Raw genomic sequence first — 12,794 nt, forward strand, 5'->3', positions numbered from 1 at the left:
AAGGTAATAAATGAAAATAAGTGCCATGAAAAATGGTCAGAGGATTGTCCTACTACAAGGCTGTATATGGTTAGATTTCTAAATTTCTGTGTAAAAATATATAATTGTTTATAGATAGTTTTTAAATTTTTAAAAATTTTTTCCATATCCTATAGAGAGCTATAATTTGACAGCTCAATACTAGATACTAGATGGGAAATTCCTGTTCCATGTTATGTTTAATATGTCTGATATTCAGACAGATAGGGAGTTTAACCCCAACTGAATGTCAGATTGTTTTCCCACATTGGGAAGTTTTCTGCTACTACTTCTGTTCATATTCTTTTTATGTGTACTGACTCCTTCTTCCTCATTGATGCCTATTAGTATTACATTATTCATTTTTGCATCATCTTGCAGATGTTGAATTATCTTTTCCTGCATCCTAGTTGTTTTTGAGAGATCTCTTAGTTTTTTACCAGTCTTCAAGGTCTGAAAGTCTATCTTCATTTTCATTCAAATAATTTTGCCAATATATTTGATTCAAGGATTTTTTCTGTCTCTTTCATTATTTTTTGTTTTGATCATTATAATTTTCTCTGTCATATCAGCTTTGAGTTTCCTTTCTTCTTCATTTTTAGTAGTTTGAGGTACAGCATTAAGCTATTCATTAACCTCTTTCTGTTTTCCTATGTGAGAATTGCCTGCTATAAAGTTCCCTCGTGTGATCTGCCTTCTTTCCTCCCATGAGTCCTAATATTTTTCATTAGCATTTTCATTTAATTGTAATACGGGCTAATATCTTCTTTAATTTCCTCTGTGACCCATTGGTTCTTCAGGAGGGTGTTGTTTATTGTCCTGTCTTTATGTAATTTTTGTGATTCCTTTTCTAAAACTTTCATTGAAATATGTTTAGAAAGTATGCATGGGATAATTTCAAATCCTTTCATTTATTCAAGAATATTCCATTGGCCAATATGTGGTCTGTTTTGAAGAATGTCTCATGTGCCTTTGAGAAGTATGTGTAATCAGATGTAGAGTGGAACACTTTCATACATCTACTGTGTCCATTTGTTCAGAAGTTTGTGTAAATTCTGATATTCTTTGTTGATATTTCTATGTCAAATTCATTTATATAATTGGGAAGGTAAGTATTAGGGCCCCCCATTTCAACTGTGTAAGGGCCTATTTGATTTTGTTATGTCTCTTAGTATTTGCTTTATGTAGTAATGGCCCCTCTGTTTGGTGCATATATATTTATGAGTTATCTATTGTTTTTCAAAATTGATGGAGAAATTAGATATTTCCATGGCAAAGAACACCAGATAATATTGGTATACTTTGAGTCTTCCCCTAAGAAGTATGTAGTGAGCCTCTTTTTTTTTTTTTTTTTTTAGGCTTGGCTTGTAGTTCTCATTGTCTCTAAATAGATAGCTACTCTTGATTTTTGATTTTTTTCTGCAATCCTGTCAAATAGAGAATTGTTTTCCATAATTTTTTTGTATTTAGGACAGGGTGTAGAGGATGTGCACGGTCTCACTGCACAGTTCGGAGTCATAGTGATCCTCCTGGTTACAACCTCTCAAGTACTAGAGTTACAGGCATGCACCATTGTGCTCTGTCCCAATCGCCATATCAGCACTCCCCAAAGGCAGGTCTGGCACAGCAGGCCAGGGGATCGAACTCATGGCCTCTTCATCTAAGCAGGTGCTTGTTTTCCATACTTTGACTTTAAGTATATGCATTTCTTTTTTAAATTAAATTTGTTTCTTGAATGCAACATATTGTTGGATCTTGTTTCTTGATCCATTTTACCAGTCTTTCTTTTGCTTTGTGAATTGAAATTATTTACATGTTGGTTATAACAGATGTGTGCTGGAACATTTTTCTCATATTGTCTTGTTGCTTCTGTGTCCTTTCACTCTTTAATTGCTTGCCTTATAGGGGGGCCTCTTTGTATTAGTTTTCTTGTGAGTGTGGTTTTATTTAAATTGTCATATTCTCTCTCTCTCTCTCTCTCTCTCTCTCTCTCTCTCTCTCTCTCTCTCTCTCTCTCTCTCTCTCCCTGTCTCTCTCTCTCTTTCTCTTTTTCTCTCTTTCTTCTTCGGTTTATCAAGACAGGGTCTCAGTATGTAGTTTAGGTAGACTTTTAGCTTACTATATAACTCCAGTTGGGCTCATACTCAAAGTAATCCTTGTACATTCACCTCCTGAGTGCTGGGATTAGAAGCATGTGCAATCACACTTCGCATGTTTTCTCTTTCTGAAATATGTTTCAGAGCTTTCTGAAGTACTAGTTTGGTAGTCATTAATTTCCTCTGATGTACTTTGTGATGGAAGTATCTAATTTCTCCATCAGGGTTTTTTTTTTTTTTACTTTTTCTTAATTTTATTGGGAAACAAATAACAATGAGACAGTTTCAAAACTGATTAGTAGGACAGGTTCAATAATTAATACATTGCATATTGTTGTCTTCTTAGTGGTTATTCATAGTACAAGATGCAGACATGATGTCCTGTCCAAACACTATTAGTACAAATCTTTCTTCTCATTGAGTTAAGAGCAAGTAGCTGTATATCTATCCTAACTATTTTGTATATACAGATACAGAGTGGGCCTTCATTTGTATACCCTTTCTTAGTTTAGTTTTGTCAGAAAAGGGTATTCCATTGCCATTTAAAAATTGTAGGTGCATGAATTCAGCAAAATATTCCAATATAGTGAAGGATCATTTTGTAGTGGAAAAAATTTATATATCTTCATACACAAATGAGTTAGGTTATATATACAGCTACTTTCTCTTAGTTCAATGAGAACTTTTGTACTAATAATGTTTAGACAAAATATCATGTCTGCATCTTGTACTATGAATAACTACTATGAAGACAATAGGCAATGTATTAATTATTGTAACTGTCCTATTAACCTGTTTTGAAAATGTCTTATTGCTAGTTCTTTCTCAATAAAATTAAGTGTAAAAAATATTTTATATGTTCTAGACAGAAGTGCTCTGAGGGACAGTTAGCTATATTTTTCCAGTATGTGAGTTTTTCTTTTACACTATTGGTCATTTCTTTTGACATGAAAAATCTTTCCAAAAAATGAGATCGCAGTTTTTGATTCTGTGAAGTATTTCCCATGCATTTTGATTTGTGTTGATGTGTTTTATGCCTGCCCCTTTGTCTTCAAGATTTCTACCTAATTTCTCTTCAACCATAAATAACCCTTTTCATTGCTTATTGCTTGGATACAATCTTTTCCTTTCCTCTTTTTAATGAGGTTAGCTTTAGGTTTAGCAATTTTTTTTTAGCAATTTTTTAAATCTTTTAAAGAAGCAACATTTTGATTCATTAATTCTTTGTATTGTTTTCATTGTTTCAATTACATTAATTTCTGCTCTAATCTTTATAATATCCTCCTATCTTTGGGATTTGGGTTTGGTTTGCTCTTCTTTTTCTGAAAGTTGGTGGCATTTAGGGTCTTTATTTTCCACCTTCTGTTTTCCTAACGTGTGAGTTCACCGCTATTAATTTCCCTCTGACAACTATTTTCGTTTCATTCCACAAGTTCCAGTAAGTTGCGCTGAATTTTTGTTGGATTATAGGTATTGTTTAATTTCTTCTTTAACTTCATCTGTAATGCATTGATTGATGAATAAGTTGTTATTTAATCGCTGTGTGTTTATGTGCTTTTTGTTATTGATTTCTTGTTTTATTGCTTTTTGGTTAGATAGAATGCTGTAATTTCTGTATTCTTACATTTACTTTAGCATGATCTGTGGACAAGTATGTAGTCTATTTTAGAGAAGAACCCACATGCAGCTGAAAAGAGTATGTATTCAGATGTTTTTGGGTGGAAAACTCTGTATATGTCCATTAAGTGTATTTGGTCAAAGGTGTGGTTCAGTTCTGCTAATTCATTGATGTTTTTTCTACTTTACCTATCTTTTTGAGATAAGGGAATATTAAGGTCCCCTATTTAGACTACGATAATTGTCATTACATTTTTCATGTCCATTAATCTTTGTTTTATATAGTTGGGTGCTCCAATATTTGGTTCATAGGTATTTATGACTGTTATCTCTTCTTCCCCTAACCAGTATGTAGTGACCCTCTTTATCTAATTTGACTATTCTTGGTTAGAAGATCAGTTTGTCTGTGAACAGGATAGCTAGCTGGTCCTGCTTTTCTCTGAGCTCCTGGAGCATGTAAATATTGTTTTCCAACATTTGACTTTCAGCCTATGAATTTTTGGGGGGGAGGAGGAACCAGGGATTGAACTCAGACCCTTGCACTTGCCAGGGAAGTGCTTATTCCATTGAGCCATCTCCCAGGCCCCTCAGCCTATGAATTTCTTTATGAGTTGAATGTGTTTCTTGTGTACAGCATATTGTTGCATTTTGTTTCTTAATCCATTCTGCCCATATATTTCTTTTAACTGGTGAATTGAGTCCATTTACAATCATTGTAATACTTTATATGTATTTAATTATTTCTGTCATATTATTTTCCTGTTGTTGATTCCCTACTTTTCTCCTGTGTTTTATTGTTTGCCCTGCTTGGTGGGTTCTTTCATTGTCATTCTTGGAGTTGTGGTCATTTTGATCCCTTTCTAGAATATCTTTTAATAGTCTGTATAAGGTTGGCTTTGTCATCATGAATTTTTTAGTTGTTCTTTCTCACCAAAGTATTTTACTTCTCCATTAAACTGGAAAGAGAGTTTTACAGGATAACTCAATCTGGGTTGGAAATTATTTTCTTGTAAGACTTGAAATGCTTTGCTCCATATTCTTCTTGCCTGGATGGTTTGTGAGGAGAAATGTGCTGTTATTCTGATGGGTTTTCCTTTAAAGGTAATCTGATTTTTTTTTCTCTCTAGTGACTTTTTGTAGGTTGTTCTTGTGTTGAATTTCTGAGATCTTGATTATTACATATCTGAGTATAGTTGTAATTGGGTTAATGTTATTTGGAGTTCTATGTGCCTCAGCTAGTGAATGTCAAATTGTTTCCCCATGTTTTGGAAGTCTTCGGCTATTTCTTCTGTTCATATTCTTTTTATGTCCTTTGTGTTGGCTCCTTCTTTTTCATTAAAGATTATTAGTCTTGTGCTATTCATCTTCGCATCATCTTGCAGGTGTTGGTTTATTATATGCTGGATCCTAGTTGTTTTAAACAGATCTTTCCTTACCTTTTCACTAGCTGCAATGGTGCCTTCTAGGTCTGAAAATCTATCTTCACTTTAACTCAGTTTTGCCAACTACTAATGTAGTTTTTAATATCTTGTATATCTCTTTTAATCTAGCTCATGCATTCTATTTCTTTCTTATATTTTTCCTCAAGGTTTCCACCATTTTTCTTTTTTCCTCTATTTTTATATGTGTCTCCTTTAGAAATGCTTTGCAATTCTTTCATTATAGTTATCATTTCTTTTTTTTAACCTTGGAGATTATTTCTTCTCTGATTTACTCTATGGTAATTCTTTAGTTGTTTCTTCACTTCAGTTCTTATGATTTCAGAGATTTAAGAAGTATGACTTCCAACTTCTTCTATGTTAATATTTCCTGGGTTTGTTCTACAAGGGCCCAGAGCCTGACATTGTATTTTGCTCCTTTTTTGTCACTTTCTATTTCAGTTGGAACCTTTTGTTTTGGTTTCTATGATACTTGTTGTGAGGGTAGTACCTAAGCACCTCCCTATATTGGTAGCCAAGGTAGAACATGTAGTTAAGGCAGATATAGTCTCCTATGTACAATAGTTCAATTATCAATGCCTTTAACCGGTAGTGAAATTGAGAAATTAACTAGCATTTATAACTATTGGTTTTGTATTTCAGATCATAGGAGCATATATTATAGCTATGTAAGAAAGCAAATCTTAAATTGGGAACTTTTATTTAAATTAGAATGCCTCAATGTGATAATTATTGAAACTGTCCTACCAATTTGATTTGAAACTGCCTCACTGCTATTTGTTTCTCAATAAAATTATGAATAAAATAAAAATAATAATAAATTAGAATGCCTGAGTTTGGTCTGAGCACCTTACCTTGATGTACCTGGAGTATTCCTGGCAAACAAGTTCAGCCAATGTGCCTCCTCACACCTCTATGCCACAAGAAATCTCACTTTAGGTCTAGGCCTCAGCCTGGACCCTGTTGGCTCAGAAGTAAGTTCACTGAGGTTAGTTCTACTGAACTCGAATTCAAGCAGGCAGGCCTGGCTTCAGTCTGACCTCGACTGAGCAGTTGTTTCCATCAGTGTGTCCCATCAAAGTGGGTCTGTATGTCTTGACTAATTAGTTTCCATCTCTGGCTTCCTCTTTGTACTGTGGACCCTGGAACATTGGTGCAGCATGAGATGGATGTGTGACCTTCAGAGAGAACACACAGATGTCCTCCTGGCCTCTGCAGGGAATTAGGTAAAACTTAGCTAAGGAGATGCTGGGCCTCCCTTATTCCACGTGTCTGCCACCATAGAACCACAGATGTGGGCCCAGCCAGTGACAACGCCCATTGTTTTTATTTCTTTGTGAACAGAGCAAGCAGCCTCCTGCTTATGAAGTCCATTCCTTTCACTCACACACTCGTTCATCAGGCAGTTGGAGGATAAATCATACAACACCCTTTCCTTAAAGGGGGTCCTCATTAATATAAGGTGATCTGGACTCAGGCGGTAGCCCAGTGGTTTAAGTGCCTGCCTGGCAAGTGCAAGGACCCAGGTACAATCGCCAGTACCACATGCATTCCGACCCCGGTGCTGAGCTGGCCACTGTAACAGGGTGCTTTGTTGCATGCTTGTAATATCAGCACTGGCAAGACTGACACAGGAGGATGATGACAAGTCTGAGCTGTGTAGCAAGACCATGTACCCCCAAAATGTGATCAATCTCTTCATATCCTTCAATGTTAAAGGGCCCACAATGCTCATTCTGCATGAGCCAAGCAAGACTGGCAGACACACCACCGGGGGGTGCCCCCAGGTGTCCTACCCATAACCAGCCTATTCTTTGTCCTCCTCCCTTTTGGATCTCATGTGAGCCACTCATTGTAGAGCCAAGAACCCTTTTCTAGACTTCTGAGAGGACTTGAGAAATTTCAAGAGTGGACGTTCCTATCCAGGAACATTCCTACCCAGGAGAGGTCCAGCTGCACCCACAGTGACCACAACTAGTTACCAAACAGATCAGCACATCCAGTCCTTCTGGTCCATGCATCAGACACTACAGCAAGCAAAACCACCACCACAAAACACAGGATTTGGAGGCAGGATTATTTTATGTCCATGGGTACTGTGTCAGAACACTCCCTGAATATTAAGCTCAGATAACTCAGGGAAGGATGTTTTAGTGTGGTTGCAATGAGAAGTACTGATGTAAGGAGTTCAGGGCAGGATTGGTCAGCTAAAATTGGCAGTCTACCTGATTGGAGATTCACTGCATGTGGAATATTCATGGAGATGGAAATATTCATGGTAGCTGTCAAATGCATTTGGCATCTGCCCATGGCTAAGAGCATAAATGGCTGATGTCCATCAATTGATAAAGCAAGATGATGTGGGTCCTGCCTGGTTGCATGCTGAGGATGTGCTCAGAGAGCACAGTAATCAGCACTGATTAATGCCTTGGGAAGGAAAGGAAAGCAATTCATCCTGCTATTGAGATTGCTGCCCATTGTGGCTCACAGCTTGGAACTTTAGGAATGGATGGAAAGACATGAAAAGTGGAGATCCCAGGATACAGTGAGGAGGCTGGCTGTTGAATTTTTCACTGAGCAATCTTCTATTAAAATAATTAAAGCCCAACTGAGCCTGAGAAATCTCCTCAACAAGACAAAGACATAATTGTGGGATGATAGGAAAAATTGCACATCAGGGACTAGGGTTCTGCAGAGGTTTTCCTTCTCTCTGATAAGGTGACAATATTAAAGTTAAACTCCAGCTGAGAACCTACGATCGCCAAGAAATCAACAAGCCTGAACACAGAAGTGTGACTCAGGGAGCCTCACCTTTAAAACAGGAGTAGTACAAACACCTTCAAGGGAGACTCAGCAAAGAGTTGACAGCAGCACATTTTGCAAGGTGAGTAGAACCCTCAACACACATTGACTGATACCAACTTTACTACAAATGTACTTTCAGAAACTTAACTCTTATCTATCTTGTGCGAAGACAGCAGTTGTTCAGAAGATCTGTTAGCTTTCTGATTCTCATTCTGAGGTCTTTAAAATGCAAGCATCTCGGGTAGGCTGAACGACAGCGGCTCCAGCAGTCATTATTCCATACCTACCAAGCCATTTTTCTTGCTGTGTCCAGACACTGCCAGTGTCAGGGAGTTTGTGGGCATTTGTATGTTTCCTCATTGCATTCCTGAATCCATCAGAAAAGTATCAAAGTTGAACTATGAAAAATCTTGTCTTCCTCAGATTTCCCTTCCACTAGGAACCCGTCTCCACAGAAGTTTTTTACAAAATGTGTGTTTCATTCTTGGCGCAATGCTGTTCTTCATTGTGGAATAATGTTCAATTTTTCTTAGCACTGTAAGCTCCACTAACGCATTATTGTGGACTTTACTCTCTGCCCGCAGATATAAGCCTCCTTATTCTGACAATCAGTATACATACTAGTAAATTAGTTTATTACAACTTAGTTTGTTTAATAGGGAGACTATTAACAATAGAAATTACATTTGTTGTTTAGAGGCCGTTCACCATACAGTTCCTGGCCATAAATTTCAAAAACATGAATTAAGGGCTGAGATGATAGATCAGCCCTCTAAGTGTCTGCCTGGCAATCCCAAGAACCCGGGTTCAATCCCTGGTGTGACATGCCATGCCAGCCCTTCACCATGCTGGGTGTGGTGGAACCTGCCTGTAATCCCGTGCTGTTGAAGCTAATACGGGAGGATCTCTAGCAGTCTGAGCAGCATAGGGAGAAGCTGTACCAAATAAATAAAGATTTAAAAAAAAACCCATGAAGTAACTTGTTTCATCCTAGTCCTATGAAAAAGAACACATTGATTTGAGGTTTTTATTTTAAAAAATTGGGTCTGAGACTTATGATCTAACCTTCCAAAAGCATAAGTTATTGCAACCAAATTGGAAATCCTACATGTGCTGAAGGTAATGTGTCTTTTAAAAAGTATACAAGGGCCGACCAAATAGCTCCGTGGAGTGAAGTGCCTGCAAGCAGATGCAGGTTCAAGCCCAGGGCCTGCTGTCATAGCACCACCCCTGTGCACACTCAGATGGCGACTGAGACTGGGCGTGGTGGTGCATGCCTGTAATCCCAGCTTCTGGGAGACTGTAAGCAGGAGGATCACCATGAGTCCGAGCTGGGTGTGAGACCCTGAACACCCTGCAGGCCTTTCCATAAAATTTAGAAAAAAAAAAAAAAAAGCGAGGTCCAGTCATAAAAGGAGGTCCACCAGAGAGGGTGATGTGTGCCTGTAATACCAGCACTTGGGAAGCTGAGGCAGGAGGATTGCCACAAGTTGGAGACCAGCCTGAGCTACAAAGTGAGCTCAAGGCCCAGCTTAACTACATACTGAGACCCTGCCTCAAAAAGACAAAAGTAGACAGATAGATAGATAGATAGATAGATAGATAGATAGATAGATAGATAGATAGATAGATAAAAATAGTATATAAAAAAGCTTGCCAAGACATAATGGATAAGAATCCACTATTTTCTCCTATGATGTTTGACTTCAATCAGAGAGAAAATGAGGTCACTTACTAAAATCCTCATATCTTGGCTCCTGTGCAATTCAGTTCTTTGAAGTATGAGGAAATTAAGAGAGAAGAGGTGACAGGAGGAAGCCCTGGACCAAACACACAGAAACAGAAACAAGCAGGAAAGCATCTGAAAATCTCATAAGGGTGCTGAGATGTATTAACTACAAAGACTTTATAAATTCCATTATCAGGCTAAATAGTAGACCAATTCTTATTCCAGTCTTGCTATTCAGTGCTGCTGAGCTAGGCAAATCTTGCAGTACATTTCATCCTGAGTGGGACAGTAAGCATAGTGTCTTGTTTCATTTCTTTTTCTCTTTTTTTTTTATTTTAGAGAAGGGTCTACAGGGTGTTCAGCATCTCACTACTAGATTGGACTCTGCTTACAGCCTCCCAAGAGCTGGGATTACAGGCGCATGCAACCACACTTAGTCTCAATTACCCTCTCAGTGTACCTCCGGGGTGGGCCCCAAACAGCAGGCCTGGGGTGGTATCCTATTTCTATGCTGCTTTGATGTAGCATAGAACATTCTGACTCTCAGCAGGGTCAAAATCATTACTGGCATCCTGTAGTCTTTGCCCCAAGTTCAACAGACCTGCCCTGAAGCCTGCTTTGTGTACGTTGTGTTTTCAAGGGCCTCAGTGCAATGAAGCCTAACAATTCTTTCAGATTTCTGTAGGAAGTTGAGTACACAGTGAGGCATAAATTTCTCTGTGACAAAGTGACATTGGAGCTTCTAGCTGTACAAGTGCAAAAGCCATTCCAGGTGTGAAACACACACCTACACGTGTATGTAAACCCACATGCTTCAGCTGAAAATGAATAAAGCAGGCTACTCCCTCACTGGTCAGGATAAAGAACACACATAAGCAGGATGCAAAGTTAACACAAACATTGTTCTCCCTTGGCCACACAATAGGTATCAAATATTATGATGACACTATTTCAGTGACATCACTCCATACCACTGACGATCTTTGAAATTGATTGCTGGGAATCTGATGAAACTGAACTCACGCATGCAACGTTGTGGGAGACAAGCCAAAGCCAAGCACTCCTGTAAGTGGAGCATAACAGTGAGCTGTCCTTCCCCCAAGGGGAAATATTTTCTAGGGTGTACCCATCAGTGAAGCCAGATGGTTCAAGGCAACTTGAAAAGACAAAGAAAGGCCAGTTCCAGAAAATTATGCTGTCTTCCTCTAATATTACATAGTCAATGCAGTAGCTTCATGGTATCCATGGTAACAAAAAACAAGTGCTATGTTTTTATCTGACACATTTGCAGGTATTGCTCCACTAACTGAAAAATGTTCATTTCTATCAAGTTCTTTACCACCAGATGACATAGTACCCTAGTAATAGAAAATGGAAAGATATTTAATGCTGTTCATTCTTTTTTCCCATAATTTTATTGATTAACAAATAGCAATGAGACAGTTGCAAATCAAATCGGTAGGATGTTCATTCTTTTGTTACTATTTTTTATATTTTTCTTTTTGATAATAAGTACTACAATTCTCTACAATAGCTCTTCCATAACAAACTTTAAAATATTAAATACTATGCTAACTACTATAGTCAAAAAGTTTGGAAAAAATTAAAAATAAAAATAAATCTAAGTATATAAAACATCCAGGTTGGGGAGATTTTTGGTGTGATCCAACAATGTTTCTGTTGAGCATAGTTGGAGGGCATAAGAATTTGAGTAAGTAAAAGCTTTATTAGATTGGAAGTAAAGATATTCTGTTTTGTTAATTTATACATTTGCATCATACTCTTCTGATCAACATTGGCAACTGGAATAATCCACATGAAGCAAGAGGCAAAGTCCTTTCAATAAAAATCTGCATCATTACACGGTATGATTGTTTCTTATGCTGCAGAAAGTTTCTATGATATTAAGTTTTATGGATATGTATATGTCATCATTACTTACACTTTCTTCAAATAGGTATATGCTGCATCTGTACCTTCTGCTAAATTAGAAATGCTATCTTGTACTGTCAAGGGAATCATCCTTGTCTTTCTAACTGGGCTTGGCACTACAGGGAACATCTTTTTTTGTGTCAATTACCTACTGATAATTACAGGAAAGGAAAAGAAATCTATACACCTTATTCTCATCCATTTGACTGTTACAAACACCATAACTCTTCTCTCTAAAGGAATACTAAGTACAGTAGTTGCTTTTGGTGCAAGAAACTTCTTGAATGACATAGGCTGCAAGATGGTTGCTTATCTAAATAGGATGGCCCGGGGCCTCACCATCTGCACCAGTAGCCTCCTCACAGTGGTCCAAGCCATCACCATCAGTCCCAGAGACTCTGGGTGGAGGAAACTCAAGCCTACATCTGCATGGCGCATTCTCTGGGTGCTTCTCTTTTTCTGGGGCCTTAATTCTCTGATATCCATAAACTTACTTCATTTCATCACAAACAGTAGCATGAACTCATCACAGTTCAGTAACAGTGAGCACTATTGTCATTTGCTACCAGACAGCAAGAAGGTAAAGTGGATTTCTCTCTCCTGCATGATGCTACGGGATGTGGGGTTTCAGGTAATCATGGTGGCAGCCAGTGGCTACATGGTTCTTGTTCTCCACAAGCACCACCAGCAGGTTCTTCATCTGCAGACCCCCAAGTTCCTCTACACAACTCCTCCTGAAGTTAAAGCTGCTCAAAGTGTTCTCCTCCTCATGCTTTGTTTTCTTCTGTTTTACTGGATAGATTGTCTCTTCTCTCTACTGATATTTTCCTCCTCTGTTTATCCGTCCACTATAATAAATGCTCAAGTATTTCTCACCCTTGGTTTTGCAGTTCTTAGTCCATTTGTATTTATTCCCAGACAGGGACACCTGAGACAGTGTTGGAGAATTTTGGGATGAGAGACACATTGAGACTTTACACTTCTAGATTCTTTTTTGAACTATGTGGAACTAATCACACTAAATTAGGTTACATAGATGAGGTTTTGTTTTCAGACAACTGTGCTGGAGTCTTGAAGCCTGAGCTCACAAAAGACATGGAAAAATGGAGCAGCGCACTTATCTCACTCTCCACGCAGGTACCCTGATGAATTAGCTTT

General features: G+C 38.0%; 1 pseudogene; it reads left to right on the plus strand.

The window, feature by feature from the left end:
- The first annotated feature begins 11,697 nt into the window (after window positions 1-11,697).
- Window positions 11,698-12,533, plus strand: LOC101565979 (annotated as a pseudogene).
- Window positions 12,534-12,794: the final 261 nt, after the last annotated feature.

The sequence above is a fragment of the Octodon degus genome, unplaced genomic scaffold, assembly GCF_000260255.1.
Source record: "Octodon degus isolate 3935 unplaced genomic scaffold, OctDeg1.0 scaffold00023, whole genome shotgun sequence".
Lineage (NCBI taxonomy): Eukaryota > Metazoa > Chordata > Mammalia > Rodentia > Octodontidae > Octodon > Octodon degus.